We start from the raw sequence: 21,196 nt of genomic DNA, 5'->3' as shown, positions 1-21,196 counted from the left end.
AGAACAGTTTGTCTGATACATCAGGAGTGAGGCAGCAAGGGAATGGGAATATTATGCAAATGGGGTGAAGATTGCAACAGCGACGGCGACACAGAGGGATGATGGGATTTTAGCTCTCCTGGGGAGGGAACAAGGGGGCAGCAGTGCATGTGTGTGGGTGTACGGGCCCCTAAACACAGTGGAAAGTTCAAAACACAGTGGAGCAGGAGTGAGGGGAAGCATGGCAGTGGAACTCCTCTCCTACCCTTCATGCTGTCAGAGCTGTCAGTCAGACTGTTGGGAAGGATGAGCGGCAATGACACACTCTTTGTCTCGGCAAAGCAGGACTAGTGGTCCAGTTCAGAAGTGGGGGTGTAGACGAAGAGAGTGAGTTATGGGCGGGGTGGAGAAGGGAAGCAATGATAGAGTGATTGGAGGGAGAAGGGAATCTTTTTAGGCTAGCCCAATGTGATGGAATGGCACCAATACTGGATGAGTCACTCTGGCCTAGGGGAATGATGGGTACTTTTTCAAATACTTGTCAAGTCACATTCTGTGATTAACAGGAGGCAGAAGTCGAGGAGAGGAGGATCCATTTATGCTACGCTGCAACAGTGATGTGACAGATGAGGTTTCTGTCAAAATACTATAAATTTAATTCTAAAACACATACATACATCGGCAAAGCTTATATAAAGCAATCAGAGTATCAGTTAGTTTATGCTTTTTCAATTATTCAGTGTCTCATTTAAGAAGAAAACTCTTTGTGTCTGACTTTATTACTATGTCCTCACATGCCCTCTAGATTAGTATTTCTCCGAATCTGAAATCCAATTCATCCTCTTCCTACAAAGTGCATCTCTCTTTGACTTTTATGAGCCTCGTAGTAATTTAACTGTCTGCAGTTTGCAAATAAATAATCAGTTGTTTGTGAACGAACTAACTGGCATTGTTTTTGCTGCCACATCTAGACTTTGAGTTAAGACATTCACACAAAATCCTTTTTTTGGCAAATGGGCTTCAGCTCAGACCTTCCACCAAGTCACTTCAGAATTATACTGGTGAAAATGATATTACATGCTCAGCTTTACGCCTGATGTTAACATGCATATCTTGTCTGAATTTTGCACACAGGCGAAAGATGGATTTCACTTACATCTTCTTCTCTCTAGCAATATGCATATCGCGTCCTGTCTTAATGTTGCTATCTGAGCTGCCTACCCCCCATTTGGCATGCATGATGTACTTTCTGGTTGATTTTTTACATGAACCTTTGCACAATTTACTCTACTTTTTGAAGCTTGTTGGGTTTTTTACTTTTCCAAACTGCTGTGTCTGCTCACAGTTTCTGACTTAAAAACTGAACAGAGCTACAATAATACCCAACAGCTGACTCTACTGGACTGTCAGCAATCATTAAGTAGCATCTTGGTAGTCAAACTCTGGGAGTCACAGTTGGAACAAAACCATCCAGTAAAGTACATCTAACTAGTGGCCAAAGTGCTGCTTTATGGTCCCACACATCTCTTTTGTTTCAGACTGCATTATAGATGACAGAACAGACGGGGCATGTTGCTGCAGTGGGAGCAGAGCCATAACTTGATTTGTGTATCATCCTCCAGTGTGTCTATGGTGTAGCAGCCATCACTCACAGCTAACTGTGTTAGCCATTAGTATCAATTAATCTCAACAAACACTGTTGGCCATTACGCTCAATACATCACCACAGGCTCTGCTAACTATATACCGCACAGAGTATAACAGTGTGGCATAGCCCCTTCGCTTTGTGGGAGAAGATGAGAGATACATGTGTCATTCCCCATATGGCTAAGTGGGAGAGAAGGAGAGTTACAACCAGAAACATAGAAGGAGACAGAGTCAGGGGGAGAAGAGTGAAAAAGAAGGTGATATATAACTCACTCTGGCCCTTGGGGACTGGAGGAGCGCAGCCTCTGTCAACACAGTAAATGTACTCTCGGTATTTGTCATAATAGTTCATTAGTGCTGTGAAGAGATTTACGTTGGTAGCAGAGGTGAAGAGAGTGGATTAGGAAAAGAAGCATTTTGTTTTCCAAAATACATGTTCTCAAACTCTTCTACATAAACATATTTTAACACTGCTTGACAGTTGGCACCTTACCACTTAAAATGATTTCCATTAAGCCTTAACTCCCTCTCTGTCTCTCTCTCTCTCTCTCTCTCTTTCCTCCTCTCTCCAGCATTTTCAAACTGCTTAAATTAGCCACCTCATCATTCTGCTCTTTATAATCTTCCTCCCCTCCCCCTCTCTGTTCTGTTGTCACCAGGAATAGAATAATCTATTGCTCTTTACATGGTGGGCTGTGCATTATCTAATATAGGAGATGGGAATGTGTTGGGCAGTGAGACAGAGAGAAAGAGAGAGTGATAGAGAGTATAGGGAAAGGGAGATGTGTCATGACTCGTAGATCAATTTTGATGAGAGGCTCTGCAGCCTCGGGCTGAGTTGAAGTCGGGCCATACAGTGTGTTGACCATAGGATTACATCACATTACTTATATGTTATGAATATTTTCAGCACCTCAGTTAGTTTAAACCATGTATGAAGAGAAAATGATCACATGACTCTTTCCCCACTGATGCATTTTCATGCCTTTTAGCTTATTGTACTTTTATACTACCAACCAGATACCAACTGTTTCATGGCGTATCTGTTTTCAGCATTTTGGCATTTGGTATTTCCCAAATCGGGGCTAAAATGTAGAGTGAAAAACTGACCTAAATTTACTTTAGCTTCAAATAAACGCTACTATTTGTCCACGTCTGCTTGTGTGTACAACAGGTTCACATTAATTTTAAAAGATGATATGTCAGAGCGGTTTGTTCTGTGATCACCAAATGCCCCAAAAAAATCAATGAAGACAGATGGGAAGGCTGACACACAAAAGCAGGCAGACAGGGAATCATATTATGATTCCTTGGTCACTCAGCCTCTTAGAACATCTGTGGTTTGTCTGTGGGAATCAACTGTCTTTTGATGCCTTTTAAAGAGACAGCAATTGACACTTGTAAGTATGAGAACTGAGTCATTGGCATGAGTGCTGATCCACTCCAGCATTGCCTGATAGGTGAATTTCATTGTTTTTCAGATTAGATTAAGTATAATGGACAGGGGTCAATGACCCAAAAAGATCATTACTTATCCGCTGCCTCAGGCATTGGCCTATACCTTGCTATTCCTCAATTACTAACTGACAGACATGGCGTGTGGAAGCAGGGTCATGCAAGAGCCTCAGCCTCCCCACGTATATTAGGCTAAATCTCCTTCCTCTCACCTCCCTACCCCTCTCTGGGACTCTCGAGGGAACATAGAAGAGATTGAGTGCTCCATTGTTTCTGCTAATGTGGTTTAGCTGCCTATCAAAGAGGCAGCTGGGAACTGCTCCCATCTTAACCACCAGCCTGTCTCTGACAGATACTGTGGACGGATGTACTGTATGTGTACATGTCGTGTGGTAGCATACACCCAGAGAGTACGTGTGCATGAACTTTGTGCATTTCTGTGTTGATGGTTTTAATAGTTTTCTCGTGGTACTTTGCTATATGCGCCCTCTGTTATCATAAAAACTTACATTTATTGGTTTCTTCTTTACTTGGCTCCCTCTCATTCCAAATGTATGGTTAACCATACAAATGCATTTAAATGTATTTACCCCCTATCTGTTTTTACTTCCTGACTGCCAACCCCTGCTTTCCCCCTCTTTAATAGACCAATTTAATCATAGAGGCTTCTTTGCCCTTGTGCATTACTGTGTGTGTATTTGTTTGTGTGTGTGTATGTGTGTGTTTTGCTTGTTTGAACCTAGAAGTGACTGTGTGTGCCCTGCATACTCATCCAAAATCTGTGTGACCTTGCCAGTCAGCTAGTCAGTCAGCCATGACGGGGCATCTAGTACACCTGCAGTCTTATGCTGTTTGCGCGTGGAGGCATGTATGTGTTTTCGATGTGTGTGCATATAGGACGTGGTGCATGTGTGGAAGCTTTTCCTCCCCCTTACTGTCTGTAGCATTGACTGTAACAAGCAAAGAAGACCCCATTTTGTCCCCCAAGATCAAATGATTAGCATCTGATTGGGCCTTTAATCCTAATGACTTTTTCCACCACACGCTTTAAGATCAGACTGGCTTTGTCACCCAGCTCTAGCCAATAAGACAAGCTCCCTTCAGGCCTGTTCTGTAGTGACTGATTGCATAATGTCACATTTGGAATGTATTTGAAGTTGGAAAGTTGCCGTTGCAAGACAAACTGGGAATATGGAGGCGAAAATGAACTAGTAAATTTTTTTCCTTTCCCATAACAGCTACTATCAAAATGTCCCAAAGCATTTATCAGGTACTTATTCTATATTTGTTTCATTAAAACTGTTCAGCAGCTGACACTTTATAACTGTAATTGTTCTTGAAAATGCCTGGAGGTGAATGTTTTTAACTAGCTGTATAAATGTGAATCAGAGTGTAACTGCAAAAAGAGCTGAGCAAACCTTCCCTGGATAAATGGAGATTAGAAAGGCACACACACACGCCGGCACACACAAACACAGACACACACACACATACACACACACACACACACGGTTGCCAGCCAGGTCTTATATGAAATAAACCAGGCTCAAGGCAAATACCAAACAATGCAGAGAGGAACTATGATGCGGTAACTTCAGGACAGGTCTGGGTGTTTCTGCCAAAGGAAACCCTGATCTTGCATCTCATCAATCATTTCTGTATGAACAGCAGCACCTGCATGTGTTTTGTTCTCATTCTGTTCAGTCCTGTAAACTTCCTCTCTCCTGTGGGGGGACATTGAGCCTAATTCATTTCTCCAAAGAAACAATCTGGCTGTGGGCCCTTCAGTAGAAAACCAGAGCAGCATCTCCATCATCCTAATATTAAAATGGCCTGCATCCCTCCCACTGCCCCTCATCTGCTGTGGCTGGCACGCCCCAGGGTCGTTTGTCACGCAAACAGCATCTCATGTGAGAGTGGGCTTGACATCGGTCCACCAGGAAAGACAGATGACACATTTGACTACTCCTTTATACAACTGCAGAGGCCTTTCCCTCAAACTACTGCAGAAAAGAAGAATGAGTGAAAACCCAGTGGGTCAAGCCAAAAATTAAATGACTATTGGTTCGGCTTCGTCTTCACCTCTGTTCTTTACTCAGCTGCCAACTTCCTTTCTCTCTTCATTTTTGTCTCTGTAATGACTTATGCAGACCCAGCACAACCACTCCACTGTTAGCTCAAAATCCATTACATGTAGAGGCTGGATGTGTTTTTGGATAAGACATCAGGGCTTGTATTTAATCATCTTTGTGTCTTAAAAAATGCTATCCTGAAATGATGCTCAAACACACTGAAAACTAGCGGCTGTGCTACCTGACTGCCAGTGATGGCTTTATCATTTAGCAGGCCTTGGGGCTCTGGGCCATCTTGATTGCTTACCCATCAGTTTTACCAATGCGACCTGTAAAAATTCATGCTGTTCCTCAGATTTTGTATAATTAACAAAATGTATGTATACAGTTTGCGTGTTTACTCTTCCACCTTTTATTTGATTGACACATTACTACAGAAATTATGTTTATTGGATCATTGTCTCACAAAATTACACTTATTTTCAAATATAATATGGAAATTTGTGCTGAACATTAAGAAAGAATGTGAAGGAATTTGTATTGTTCTTGATGTGTGGCTGACTGATTTTTTTTGTTTTGCTAAAAATCTTTTGCTTTAATTTTTCTCCTCTTTCCCTCCCGCAGATAACTGTCGGAGGTGATTTAGTATCAGAAGAGCTGGCGAGGAGGAAGAAAGGGACAGAGGTGGAGTTGTCTACAGGGAAGTAATAGATGGACGGGCAGGGATTACAAGTGAAGGCAGGAGGGCTGTGGAGCTGACACAGAATTGTCTTAATCAAGGTTTCTCAAGGACTTTTTTAATTTGCAGTTTGATCTTGGCCTGGGGATCATGGGGAGACAAATGGAGGAAAGGTGATAGTAAGCAAAGGAGGGATCTGGAGCAGTAGAAGGAAGGGAGGAGTTCTTGCTGAATACAAACTTGCTGGTTTGTAGGTAGATGGATAGGACTCTGATACTATGCAAACAATGATGCACAGAATGAAACACAGAAAGCAGCCCAGGTGCAACATGGCGCTTTTCTGCTTTAAAGGTATTCAGAAAAATGGCAAGTGCCGACTCCTTATGAAACTGTGTGTGTGTGTGTGTGTGTGTGGGGGGGGGGGGGGGGGGGGGTGCAATGTAGAAGATTACCGTGGGATATTCAACAGTGGTTTAGTCTGCTAGTACGAAATGTGTAGGTTCCTGATTGACAGTGGATTAAACCATTTGGATAAAATGAATTGTTATTTGACGCACTCGTTATGAAAGTACTTCTATAGGTGGCACAGCAACAACAAGTGACCTATCATCGTGCTAATTCAATAGTGTTTTTTGTATTAACTGTGCGGCAGCAACTATATTGATTGTAAAACAACAAAGCACTAATTGTCTCTTCAATTTGCAGTGCATTTAAGTCTTGAGAGGATCGCATTCTTATCAGCACTGTGCCAGGCACCAGGAAATGCTGCTGGAGTCTCACACAAAAGCACACTCTAATGGATGTGAGCACATATAAATACGCACATGCAAACAAAGGAATGATCGTCACACAAATACATATCTACAGTATGTACACATAGGCATGTTTGCTTAGATGGACAGAGACAAAAAATATGAATACGCACAGGCCAATCTGTTAGTGGACTACCACATGGGACATTTCATCTGTCCAATCACCCAGTACAGTATATGCGCGTTTGGGTACCTCAAAGACTTGTGCCATAGCCCACCACCGCACCGTTCACTGTGCAGCCTTAAGCCGCGAGTAGTAGGGAAAAAAAGGGGATTTGCGAGTTCACCACTGCCTGTTGAAATGACTGTGATGCTTTGGCGAGTTCTGCTCATGTGGGATTTAAGTGGCTGAGAAATTTGAACACAGTTTTTACTCCTCTGATTCAATCCACTGACTGATCTGTCTTTGGCAAATTTAATACATGAATGCAAGATTTTAAACCTCAGGGGCAAAAGAAGCTCTTGACTGCTTCCTTTGCACCTTGTTGTAATAAAAATTACCATTGTGAAGGAAAGTACACTACATAGCCCTGTGGGTGCGATTTACAATATATTTATGTGTCTTAAACCATGCGTACACAGGCTATCCACAACCACAATTCCACAAACACATTCAACACATTGTAAAACAGCACAGTTAATCATTTATGGTTGCAGAAATTCTACATTACAGTTTCTCCCTAAATCTATCCAAAGTGTCAGTTCCAGTGGTTTCCTTATGCTTATCCTTAAGCCAGCACTGGCTTAAAATGATAAGAAGAGCTGGCCAAGGGTCATCGGCTGCTTAGCCTATGTAGGCGTGTGCATGTGTCCATTTACGGATGTGTGCATCCATGCATTTCAATATGATATATTACGTGCTGTTTGGTTGTGTGCATGTGGATGCATGTGCGCTGATACTCATTATGTGCCGGCTTATGCACAAGTATTGTGTGCTTTGTCAGCAGTGCTAATGTGGACCATATATATGCCGAGGCTGGGGATCTGCTTTATCTCAGCTCTCCATAGGTATATAAGGAATACTTCCCTGACCACAGTCAGGGTCCAATACTGTACCTGCACCTGTTCTCAAATATTGTCATACAGATAAAATATAGCACAGCTGTTTCAGCATGCTGAAGTGTTCTGGGGTGTGCATTTATCCGTATTGCTGTAATTGCATAATGAATTCAGCAAGAAGTGGAAACCATGCAAACTTTGTGCAGCCCAGTCGCCACCTACTGCAGCAATTGGGGCCAAAAGCATAACCTCTATTTGGTCTCAAAGGTGTTGGCTTGTAAATAGACACAAAATGTGGTTTTGTATTGTTGTACTGGAGAATATTATGCCCAAGACATTAGTTAGAAAAGGGCAATGACACACCACTAACATTGTGAGGAAGAACTTATTTGTAGCAGACATACAGGACATGAAAGTACAAATACCCATTAGTGCTGTTTGCAGTTATGGAGCACCCTCCTATTTGATAAATCAAATCGCTACGTTAACAGTTGCAACGTGTCATCCTGCCCTTTGTATCTGTATTTGTCATGTGATATTTTGTTAAATATAATCATTAAGTGAAAAACATTAAGCATATGTTTTTCTAGATTAATATCGGGCGCCTCATACTGATAATTAATATGATGAAACAACTCAAACAACAAAAAAATGAAACCAGGCTGAGATGTTGAGCAATCTGTTTATAGCCTGTGATGTAGGCTGTAAGTACTGGTAATGTTTTATCAAAGGGCTGAGAACAAAGCTGTGCTCAGTTCTACATTAATTACACACCCTACTCCACTCTGGTGTGTGCTTTAAAATACCCGTCTTATTATTATCATCATTCAGAATCGTGTAATTTACCAATGGATATTTTAAAACCAAACCACAAAACTCACCTGTTGCACATTGTCCAAACATTTGTGCTGTTCTGCCCCTGTGGTGATCTAGAAATATCTGTCAATAAAAACATGGGTTTGAGTGTGTAAACTGTTTTATGTTGTTTTTAATATGAACTCAACGCATCTGCAGATTTATTTTTCTTGTTTTATACCAAGACGTCAACCAAGAAATCATCCATCACGTTTAGCGGAGTTGGCTTTGCCAGGTCAGCTGTCCACTATTACGTCAGAGCTACGTTTGCTTTCCTTATAAGGAAAACGCCAAAAAAAAAAACGGAACATCCGGCACTTGTTCAATTAACCAGCGCGGAAACTTAGCAGCGGTTGTCCTCTCATCCTTATAAAACTTTAATTAAAGGCTGTTTTCGGCTGATTGATTGGATTTTAAGGCCAGGTTGACTCCAGCACACGTGTGGCGCATGAGCGGCAGATCTCCTCCTGCAGGTATGGTTTTAATAATTTTTCTCCTTGTGCATCTTTTATGAGGACATTGATTTTTTATACAGTATTGTTCTTATATGATGTGTAGGTGACAGGAGAATAGCAATAAAGCTGCTCACATTGTCTTCAGTTGCAGCTGTTGAGAGAGAGAAAACATTGACTTTTCTCTGTTTTAATTAAGTCCATTTAAGGGGAGTTGGATTTCTAACTACCAGAGTGTTTTAGTGAAACTCTAGGGAGAGTTTCTCCTGTTGCTTTAGTCTAAGTATTTTCTTTTTCTGACTTTTGGTCATTCTGTTTGTTTTATGCTGTTTTATATTTTTATGCCGGCCTTGTCTCCATTTTTTTTAAAGCATTAGCACATATTACAGGATTCAGCAGTTATTTAATATTTAAATCTAACTCTAAAGGCTGAAATGTTATCACAGCTGGTGTATGAAGAACAGACAGGGGAGAGCCCATATGATAGGACTCTTACAGGCAGGTAAACACTAGCCACAAAGTCCAGTGAGCATGAACAGCACAGCAAGACATGGGTATGTCCTCTAATTTTGTAGGAGGCTTGTGGAACTGACCTGTGCGGACTTGAGTGATGGGGGAAACTGGAAGCAGGCATGGAGGGGAAAGTATGAGAGCGTGGTGACTGGATCAAGAATGTAATGTTAGGTAAATTCCACAAGAGATCACCAAGAATGTGAGATTGCCACTGCTGTGGACAGAGGGACACACTGGGGAGAAAAATCAATATATAGGCCTGTGGCAGGGATTTTGTCAGCTTCAGAGATTTTTAGTAGGATATTTAGTTCTGTCCTGAGAGGAGAGGTCTTCATAATCTAATGGAGAGCAAAGACTGCAGGCGAAAGAGAGACAGCAATGGCCATAAGAAAGTTATATGGCTTTCAGAAGATTTAGTTTGCCTTTTATAGTAATTCAGGACAATCGGATCTTGTATAAAAGTTGTTTACTGCACACTTGTAAACCCTGTTCCTTGTATTCTCAGATTATTCACTGTGGGTTAAGACTCAAGTGCATTATTCACATGGGATTATTATCTAAGGTGTTATGAGGTCTGAACTTTCTTCAATTTTGACTGAGCTGAAGCAAAATCCCCCTTATACTGCATGCAGCATAGTAACTCTGGACATAAATAATATCTAGTACAGCTTCCTCGAGCACATAACGCCGCAACATTAAGCAACACACAACTTTATGGAGCAATGAGCATCGTCGGATATAAAGATTTAATATTAGAAATGTATGACTATAACTGCTTCTGAAATGCAGGAATTAATTGGATTGCTGCAAAATAGTTAAAGTACATGTCAGCCATCTACTTTATATTCTTTATAGTTAGTAAAATTTCTGTCTGATGTCAGTATTTCCATGGTAGGATTATTGATTCCCTTTAACTCCTGCTGTGAATTGGCTCCAGCATGAAGAAAGACTCATGAAAGAAATACTAGGAACTTAGAATCTCGTGTGTTAGGATCCAACTCGATCTCCTGTTCAGTTATGTTATATATCTCTGTTTATTTCTGAATTGTACTTAGATGACAAGCAGTGTTTTCCAATGTCAAGCAAGAATCCCAGATTAAATTTGCCTGGATGGAACCACGTTTCTCATTTCATGGTACTGTTGTCCACTGGGATGAATATTTTTCCTGTCTGTCTGACAGAGCGAGTTCACATCAGTCGATCAATAAATGCCTCTGTTTACTATGTGAAACGAACACACCCAGCAAGCCATTATTCTGTCTCTGAGTGGGATAGTAAAAATACATTATACCCATCTTTCAGATGGCCCCATGCCTGGAAATTGATTACACCTTTATTGATACCAACTATAGCATGTTAATGATATGGACTATATTAGAGCATTGGGTTTTTAAAACGTTGACCTTGACTTGTGCGTGGACAGTAGAACACACAAGATCACAGTTAAAGTGAGTCATGGTATTGAGTTAAGAAATTAGTGACGTATTTGTGTTGGTCATGTGTTGCAGGAAAGTGACTTTTGTTTTTTTTCCCCCTGTCCTGTGAGATCAATATTCATTACATGTCAGTTTAGAGCTTAATTATGAATGGTTATAATTAATGCGCTGCTTGTATGATGAATGGTTATCATTGTCCTGGGTGGTGCCTTGCACTGCCAGCGACAACAGTTTACAATATAATTTCTCCTTTGAGCCCTTGGCGAGTTCATACCCTGTGACCCTGCACTCCCCATGCATTTTCTGTCTCTGCAGAGTGACTGCTAATCAATAAGCTAAATTGTCTTATACATAAAGAATGATGCAGCACTGCCTCTAGGTCATGCATCACAAATGGAGGGTTGTCAATGGAAACTGAAGAGCATTTTTTCAAAATTGTTTAACTTATTTGCTAGTCAAAGATATAGATTAGTTTGCAGAAATCTGTTAATATAGTTGACCATTCAGGTTGCTGGCCAATTAATTCAACAGCTATGGTACAGTGTCTGACATCTCCATAGCAATGGTTGTATATAGTACATGGCTTGGAGCTATCTGACACAGTGTCTTAAATAGAAAGTTAAAATATATCAAACTGAAACTACTGCTGAACCTTCTGCATGCTTATGTTAAGGAATATTGAGGATATCATCTGAAGAATATTTTGCAATGGGAATTTAGAGGGGAAAATCTGAACCAGCAGCTCATCCTACTTTGCAACTCTATTAAATATAGTATAGCCAAAATGGGCTGTAGGAGGTTTACAGTGCGTAAAATAACTTTTCATAAAAATGAAAAAAGAAGACTGGAAACAACTGCTACTTGAAGTTACGGCCATGTATTTGGGCAGCAGGCTGTACATTTGTGAGAGGTAAACAAGTGACATAGGGCCAGCACTCCGCGGTGTGCAGGTATAGTAGGTAGTCTCTTTTTTTTCCCACTTAGACCTTTACTGAATGTAAGCAGTGGTCTTCAAATGACAGTTTGGTTTATTTTTCTGCCTCAGTGAGTTATCAGTCACCATCAGCTGCCCCTAGAGCAGGGGGGTGGAAAGGTCTTATTGGATCTGTGTATGTGTGTGGTTATTGACACCAGCAGAAGGACACAAATACCCTGAGGTTAAAAGATGATGTAGCATTCTTTGATTTATTTTCATTCCTGGATCATACCTCAGCTCACAGGAGCCACTAAGAAACCGCCATATTCATTGTAAACAAATGTAGCATGGCAGCATAAACACATACACAACCTCGCTGAAATGCAAGGATTAAAAGAGTCTGGTTACAAATTAAATGTGTGCACAGTTTTGTATGCGTGTGCGAGTGTATCATTAGTGTATGGCGAGAGGGGGAGATTTTTTTTGGCAGTGTGCTGAGCAGAGACAGTTCAAAGCTTCTTTTTTTTTTTTTTTTTTTTTTTTTTGCCATCTTCCTGCTTCAGCATGTGCACCAGCAATGACCTCAATTAGCTCAGCGTCTGATAGACACACACGGAGCATCCTTAGATCTCGCACACATTGATACTGGGATGTAACTGTAACATAAAAAGAGAAGGGACAGTACAAAGTGTTGTGTAAAAGTGTAAAACATGTTTGTTTGTTTGTGTGTCTGTTTCATCATTAGAGATAAAACTTTACTTCCCCTGGTATAGAGAGAAGGGGTGTGACAAAGAGCGAGCACATAGCTGAAAAGAAGAGAATCACAGACAATGAGCGCGATGAGACGGTCAATAGAAGTTTAGTATGGATCAAAGAGAGACTAAAAAGAAAGAAGGGGGACACGGGAGAGAGGGGCAGTAAAAACCAAAAGGAAAAAGCAAAGTGACGTTGCCTTCAAAAAGCCTAGAATGAAAGAAAAGAACAACACAGAAGTAGATGGAAGAGTACTTAAACGGAAGGAAGAAGAATGAATGAAAAGAAGTAAAAATACAGAGATGATGGAAGAAGACTGAGATTGAAGGCAAACAGGAAGAAGTGGGCTGTGCACAGATGTAGATGGAGGAAGCGGGGATCTGTCAAACGGCAGGCGTACTGAGAAACAGTGCTCTGACCTTCATGGGACAAGCTGCTACCACTGACGGGAATTTATGTGTGCTTTCACTTTGTATTATTGGCTTAGTACAGTGAGAGTGTATGTGTGTGTGCACACAGCCATGCCTGCATATGTGAGTGCTTATGCTTTTGTGTGTGTGTGTGTGTGTGTGTGTGAGACCATTTATGTGTGATAGGCTTTTTGTGTGAATGAATGTGGGAGCATACGCAAGAGTGTGTGGGTGTTTGCCTGCCACAGCGTGAGTAAGGTAAAGATTGAGGGGGTTCCCTTCATCTCACACATTCACCGTCCTCCTTTCATTCTCTCTCTCTCTCTCTCTGCAGCCCCATGTCTCTTGGCTCTCTGTGGGAACTCCATTAGACCTTGCACTATGTTATCTTATCCTGGAAAAATAACCAAACCACCTGTGGTTTAAAGCAATTATTGTACACCGCATCTCAGGAGGTGTTACAAATTAAACATGACTTGGGTCATGGACGTTTTAGTTTTAAGCAACAACATGCAAGTAAATGTTCATCCTTAAACATCCCTACTATCTGACATGTAACAGTAAGCATCAAATCCCAACGGCTGCATACTCAGAATTTCTTTTTTTTAGTTGGCAGCACCTGAGGTGTTTAATGTACAAAAAAAGGACCTAAAGCTTGATAGAGTTACATAAAGCTGATAATCATTAATCATGAGCAAAGGAAATTATTAAATACAAGAGGTTAACGTGCGAGGCATAGACGCTTGGGGAAAAGGCGAGTAGTGAGTGAACAATACTCAGCAGTTGATGGAAAAATTATTTTTAGTCCACAATGTCTCTCTGACAGGTAAGTAGCTGAATTATGATTTAGTAGGTGCCTTACTTCCCTTCTCAGCTAGAACCAAGGAGGCCTCAGGCGAGGCCAAGGTTGTGTTTTGTAACCCCTAGGAAATACAAATCTATGGAAAAACACAATTTGACCTCACTGCATCATATTTCCTGACTAAAATTTGTATTTATCAGAAAAGATTTTCCCTCCATAAACAATAAGTTTGCTTATAGTTCTATACTGTGTAAGCTTATAGGTGAGCAAGATACAGACCATACAGAACAGGTCAATGTTAGTGTGTGTTAGGGGACCAAACTACATACATTCATTGTAGCTTAATCAGCTTATTTGCTGAATGTTTTCTTTGAGGTTTGTGGACAGCTGTTTACAGCTCAACCTTACATAACTGAGTTAAATGCAGCCTATAGGAGACGAATACAGATGAACGGGAAGACACATTTTAGACGCTTTCCGCAACACTGCTGTATTTACAGGAATAGTGCAACCAAAACAAATTGCTTCCTTGTAGCTATCCTGCAGGACTAATGCGGGTTAGCTGCACGCAAGGCAGAAATTCTACAATAGCCACCACTGCAGGTTCATTTTCAGTGAATTGAATAAATATCTGCTGCACAGCTCAAAATGTCACTGAACTTAAAAATACACCAAGGGAGCAATAAGCCAGTTTGCAGACTCTGCTTTTTTTATTGTTTATTCCTTCTTTAGCGTCTCCTCTGATCTGCACGTGTATAAGATTCCCGAAGCGTATCATGCCTCGGAAGTTGCATTCCTGTGCGTGTGAGTTGGGGTGTGTTATCTTGATTGCAGGAAGTGTGCAGAAGTGTGTTCAAATTCTAGCTACTTGAGAAGCATCTGCATCTATGACGGCAGTCATCCACCTGTTATGCAAGCCAACAGTACAGAAGGCTTTCCAAGAGCTTGGAGAGAAGGGAGAAATTATCACAAACACAGACTGATAGCTTCTGATGTCTGGCCATGAAGCCAGATGGAGATATGTGGCCACACCCCAACATGAGATTAAAAAAAGTTTTATCTACTTTTAACTTCCACTAAACCACATGAAAACACACACACACACCTTCTGGCCTCACATGAACACAGCAATACCTGCAGACACTCAGTTTAGGCTTAAAACCTACACACTAGAAATACACATGGCCAACACACACAGGCCAGAAGCTGTTTTCTGACACGTGATTAGCGATGAGTCCTAAAAGTTACCTGGCCTCTGGTTGTGCACACACATACAGATATGAATGCACCCATTGTACACACAGACACTTGAGTAAGTTAAAGAGGTTTTTTGCCCCGTGGTTGTCCTTGGGCAATATCATCACAGCGAGAATCAATAGAGCCATCGCTCAGAGTGAATGGAAAGAAGGGGAGAGACTGAGACGTTGAGAAATATATAAGGGGGGGAAGGAGTGTACAAGAAGACTGGAGGTAGAGGAAGAATAATAGATGTGAGGGAGGGGTCGATGGTTGGAAGAGCTGCAGCAAACAAGAGGGAACAGGAAAAAAACAAGGAATGTATCATTAGTATCACAGGAGTAAGTGGAGGCATGGAATAAGGAGCTGGCAAGAGCATTTGAGGCAAGGAAGCTGGAGACAGTGACAAGAATGGATGAGGAGGGGGGGGGGAATGGAGAAAACAGAGGGAGATAAAAGATGGGTGAGTGATCAGGTGTAAGTGAGCAAAGGAGTGAGAATAGGAAGGAAAGTACCTGTAAGTAGGAAGGACAAAAGTGTCAAATTTATGTGGCTCAGTAAAGCAGAGGAAAAAAGGTGGAAAGGAGGAAGTGAGAGGCAATAAGGGGAGGGAGAGGAGATGAAGGATAAGGCTAGGACTGAATAAAAGAAGGGAATAAAATGAAAGTTAAAACAGAATGAAGGGATAATAGAGGGAGGGAAAAGTGTGATTAAATGCTTGAGTGAGCCCGTGATTAAGTGAGACAAAGAGTGACCCTGCAATCAAATTTTGTCAGCTTTATGGTGTAACGTACATGAATGACATTTTATTATGTCTGAGGATCAAATTGTGGTGTAATTTCTCTTGTCAACATGAGAGACCAGAGTGGGGCTTGAGCAGCAATGCATTTCAGGATCAGAATCTGTTTTATTAGCCAAGTACCCAGGGAGTCAAAGAAAATGTCTTGATGTTTGCTCCACAAACCTAAAAAAGGAAGCAATGCACAGTTCAAATTTTGTACAAACAGAGGGTGAGAGTCAAAGCAAAGAGTCACTGGTAACTGAAGTAATGGAAAATTCAACAAAGGTGATCTATAATGTCAAAGGTGTTGCTTGAATTATCATGCTTTTTAGCAGTTCCTCTATTTAGTGTTTAGTTTGTACAGCTTTACTGCAACTTTACAGACTTAAGTATCATAGTCCTCAATCAATTACCTCTTAACATTGTTTTAGAAAGGGAGGGTCAAACAGACGGACAAAGCTTCACTGGTTTGTGAATATATCACTTACCTCCCTCAGGAGTTTGCAAAGACTGGAATAAATCTAAAGAGAATTAATGTTCGGCTTGGTGTACATTTGTCAGGTGGCCAGAGATGGTAAACTAAAAACTAAAACTAAAATTTTAAATGCTAATTTTGTTCACTTTCTGATGGATGTCTGTTTCCTAAACCTGTCTCCTAAAAAAAAAAAAAAAAAAAAATGGAAGTTTTAGTTGTATAGAAATCCATTAAAAATCAGGGAGAGGATATGTTGACAATTTACATAAATGACAAGTTGCAAAATCAACTTTGATACTGAACATGGCAATAAAATGTTTTCACAAATATCTTGCTCTACAACATCCACTTTGACTGACGATGTTACTAATTTTCAGGCAATTACAGCACTTGGTTAAAACTAGGGAAAGACTGAACCCAACCACACACTGGATTTCTGGAACTGAACTGGGATCTCTGGTATGCTGCTGATCTCTGGTATGCTGCTGATCTCTGGTATGCTGCTGATCTCTGGTATGCTGCTGATCTCTGGTATGCTGCTGATCTCTGGTATGCCGTTATATAATTATGTTTACTACAAAAATAGAAGTGAGTTTGCCATTTAGTGTCATAGAAACATACATTTTTAGGTGTCAGTGTTGCTGTTTTCTGATGTGTTTTCCAAACAGCATAAGTTGATAACATGTAATGCTGTGTTTACAGCTTTTTTGTTGTGCTAGAATATCAACTTTTACTGGCCCTCTCTACTTTAAATGTAGTTTTTCTGAAACCTTTTGAGCTTGTGTACAACTACTGACACTGTTTGTTGTGCAATTCACAACGAAGAAATTACAGTGTTAATCATAGATGATTAGGCCCAAATCTTCCACTAGTTCATAACTTACCTCTATGTACAGACATATATGAACAATAGAGCTCGAGACAGAGCTATTGTCTATGCATACACATAGTAAAAGACCCAGCATATGTCCAGCCTAAGGCATTTGACTATGAAGTCAGTAGCCTGGACGCGGGGAAGCTATGACTTGACTGTGTTAAAGAGAGTTGAAATGATTCTGTGATGGTGTAATTACATCAGACTGTGCCCGGCCAGGATGGCAGCCTGTCTGTCATCAACTTCATTAGCAAGTCCCATGTTAATGCAATGACAAATGGCGTACACAGAAATGAGGCTGATTAGATTGGAATAGATCATATAAGACACAAATTAGCTCATATTAGCCTCATGCAGGACCTCTCATTATTACCTAGCTGGCCTATGCTGCTCTCCGCTCAGCTTCCCTTGTCCCCCTCCTCTTCTCTACCACTCTACACTTCGCAAAATACTGGGAACACTTGGGAGAGGCATAGTGGCCTATTAATGTAATCCCTTGCACCTAGCACTGCCAGCTCAGCACAGTACAGCCTCCCATACGACAATGGGGAGTAATGGGCATGGCTCTTACCTATTATCACTGCTCACTGTTAGCCAGGGGGGCATTAACCTGTAGAACTCAACATTTACATCTTTCTCACCACGATTGCTGCAGTCTAATTTTTTTTTGCCCGCCACAGCATGAAGAAACTGAACCAGAAATGTTTAATGTAAGCTGCATCTACACTGCTGTTCTAATGGATTTTCTGATTTTAGAGACAGGGTATTGGGTACATTTATTTCTCTGCAGCTAAGAAAATATCTGCTGAAAAACAATCACAAAGGTACAGTAGAGCTAATCTTTTCACCCTGCACCAACGCAAAATGTAATTAACCCACACATCCCTCAGGCATGAAAAATAAAAAAACATATTTACCTCAGACACATCAGGTTGATCAGACAATTAGATTTCTTTCCTTATTTGTTTAGATCTTAAAAATACAAATGTTCTACTGCAACAGTCCTAAAGCTAAACTTTTAGTATAATCAATCTACAAAGCTTGTACAAAAATCTGCAAATGTTGTGGATCAAAGGGCTGAATGTGATGATGAAATGAAGAGCATGGTGATGAAATGAAGAAATGAAGGTTCTTAAGAAATAAAGACTCAGCCAAACTTTTTTTGAAACACTAAACTTTATGACTAATTTTAGACCTACTGGGCAAAAGGACTTTGAAGCCTGCAGTATATAATACTGTAGGTGAGGGCTGGATGAAAGGCTAGATCCTATCTAGATCCTATATACTTTACAGATTCTGCATGAGGAACTGAGCAACAAATGTTCAACATCGTAAATCATTGTCAAATTAATTCTGAAACCCTGCTGTAATTACCCCACACAAATGAAACCATGGGTGAGAGGACTGGTACAGTCTCCATCTCATGCTGGTAGACTTGTTACTGTAATGCTTGTGATTCTCTAAATTAAGATCACACTCCCTGTAAAACCTCATTACTTACTGCAGTAAAGTGGCATCGCATCTTGTCACTACACCCTCGTTTTTCTCAGTGATGATTTTTTTTTATATATGTATTATACTTAAGAGGATAAATATGTTGGAAGTGATGTGTAAGCTTTTCATTCATTCTCCCATTTGTCATCTCTTGAAGGTCTGAAAGCTTTAATTCAGCTTCAGCCTCTTCTAGTTATGTGTTAAATTATCTTTAGGTTCTTTGCCAATTTAATACAATGACATTTTGTGTAAATGCCTTCATTTTTCTAAAATCTGTGTGAAGAAAGCAACACAACGGACACAAAACATTAGAATACATTTGGAATTTTGTTTTAGGCCACCTTAACAATTTTCAGAGGCTGTTTAGGTGTCTCTTTTTGTTCTCCGCCATCTCTTGTCTGACTGCTGTAGCTGGACGAGAGCAGTGACACTGAATCAAAACATTAAAGTTGCAGCATGAAGAAACCAAAACAATGATCTTAAAAAGGCTAAAAGGCTCTGTAAAGCTGGGGGGAACTACATAGAAACAAACCCCAGTTCATTTTGTGGGTTAGTCACTGAGGATGACCCCTTTCACATTACACAATCATTTGAACTATTTCAATGTAGAAATATTGATTAGTGCAGCTTTAAATCTTTCTCACCTGAGGTTTTCCTTAACTAGGCAAACAAAACATGTCAAACCACTATTGTCACGGCTGTATTTTTCTTTTAATTGCTGCATTTGCATGTGAGTGAATAATTTACTGGCTGTTATACAATTCCCACCAGCAATGTCAGGATTATAGAAAACATTTTTATTTTAACTGAACTACTCCTTTCATAATGCCGCGGTATGAAATTGTTTGGATTCACCGTGGGTATTTTCAGCTGCCAATAAAAACGGAGTTTGTGACAAAGAAAGAAGGAATACAATAAATGTCAACAGCCTTGATGGCAGCTTTGTGCTCAATCTCTGTGTTATATTACTGATGAGACAAAACATTTCTGACAAGATGCAATACAGTAGCTTTCTCTGCAATTATATAATAATTCAAATTCCTTTATCTGTGGCCTATAGTATTTCAGCATTTCAACTGTTTTTTTTTTCTTTCCCAGTAGCTACATGTGTCTTGTCTTTGCTGTTTATATCTGAGGTGTTATTCTGAACAAACTGTGATAAGATGAAGAAGAAGCATAGAGAGCAAGAAACGCAACAAATGAGCTCCAGGCAAGCCTAAGTTCCACCTTAAGAAAGTTGAAATGATGAAAACACTTGCTGTATAACTTCCACTATCCTGCTGCTCACTATGCAACATGCCCTACTATTGTACCTCATCATTTTCTATAATTGCTCCCATTGGCTGCACTCCTATCTGGCCTATTTTGTCCCATTCTGTTGAGAAATTAAGGCATTTCTCTAGTGACCCTGACCTGTCCCAGGCCTTGTCGTTTGACTGACAGCCCATTAGCGGAGCATTGATTGGTTGAATCTTGGAATGTGTGAGCCAACCTAATTAGGGCTGAGTCCCTCCTCTCTGAATGTCAATGGAGACCCTCGGAGGAAACAAAATTGCAGGCAAATTGGGCCTTTCTAATCCTCTGAAAGAAGACTGCTGTTTTTACACAATGACATCAGTGTCATTTACAGAACCTCAAAATCAACAAGTGTTTATGGACTCACACACACAATCTTGCCAAATGTTATGTACAGTGCACATATTGATCATTCATATCCAAGCATGCAACTGCACAAATGACCACTTGGGTGTCACCTGTATGTTTCCTTTCTTTCACACATCTACAGTGTGCTAGATATGCATCAAATTGGCTGAAGAACACTTCAACACAGTCACAAACTATCCCTGTCTCATAGGGAGGTGAATGAGCAGACGTTTCTGTGCATACCCTGACTAAAAATGTTTTCCTATCTGCTTCCTTTGCGTTTGTAAACACTGATGCAAAGTTAGGATGTGTGTAAGTGCATTTCACAGCATTTAAACGTGCACACATACCTGACAAGACACACACTGTCTCACTGAGCTGGAATACGTGTATGAATGTTTTTCTGTGTGGTGGAATTGCCTACAGCACGTTTGGAGACTATTTGGGGTAATCAGTGCAGCTCTCCACCACAGATGGTCCTTGAGTGAATCTACTTCTATCTCCCCATTAGTCATCCCGCCTTGTACTCTCTGTTGATGATACAACAACAATATGTCCCTCCAAAACCTACCTTGACAGTTTGAATTTTAATGTGTTTGTGAATTCCATCATGAAAACTGAACCATTTGGGCGGGCACAGGAGTACTCAGGATGATTTTTTACTGCAGGCAAGATGTTAATGAGAAATGTTGATGGTGCTTTTGTTATGAAAAATTTGTGCCATTGTAATTTGCACTCTATCATGCTTGCATGGGATTAAAGTTATATTTTTGTGGTATTAGCTGGTGTGATCCAAAGAACAGAATATGAACTTGCTCTGTGGTGTTAGTATATAATATATTCATAGTATTGTTATGATATATCTTTATGTTGCACCTCTTTGTTTACCCAGTTTTGTTGGGTTTGTGTGTG

At 40.5% G+C, this 21,196-nt stretch overlaps 1 protein-coding gene across 1 annotated transcript in view; it reads left to right on the top strand.

Moving 5' to 3' along the window:
- The first annotated feature begins 16,683 nt into the window (after window positions 1–16,683).
- Window positions 16,684–21,196, top strand: part of grin3ba (glutamate receptor, ionotropic, N-methyl-D-aspartate 3Ba) — a 68,131-nt gene continuing 63,618 nt past the window's right edge. Inside the window, exon 1 of the mRNA XM_033325826.1 lies at window positions 16,684–16,803. The gene's annotated coding sequence lies outside the window, so the exon portion shown is untranslated. The remainder of the gene's footprint in view (window positions 16,804–21,196) is intronic.

The sequence above is a fragment of the Anabas testudineus genome, chromosome 22, assembly GCF_900324465.2.
Source record: "Anabas testudineus chromosome 22, fAnaTes1.2, whole genome shotgun sequence".
NCBI lineage: Eukaryota > Metazoa > Chordata > Actinopteri > Anabantiformes > Anabantidae > Anabas > Anabas testudineus.
This window is presented reverse-complemented; position numbering and strand designations above follow the sequence as displayed.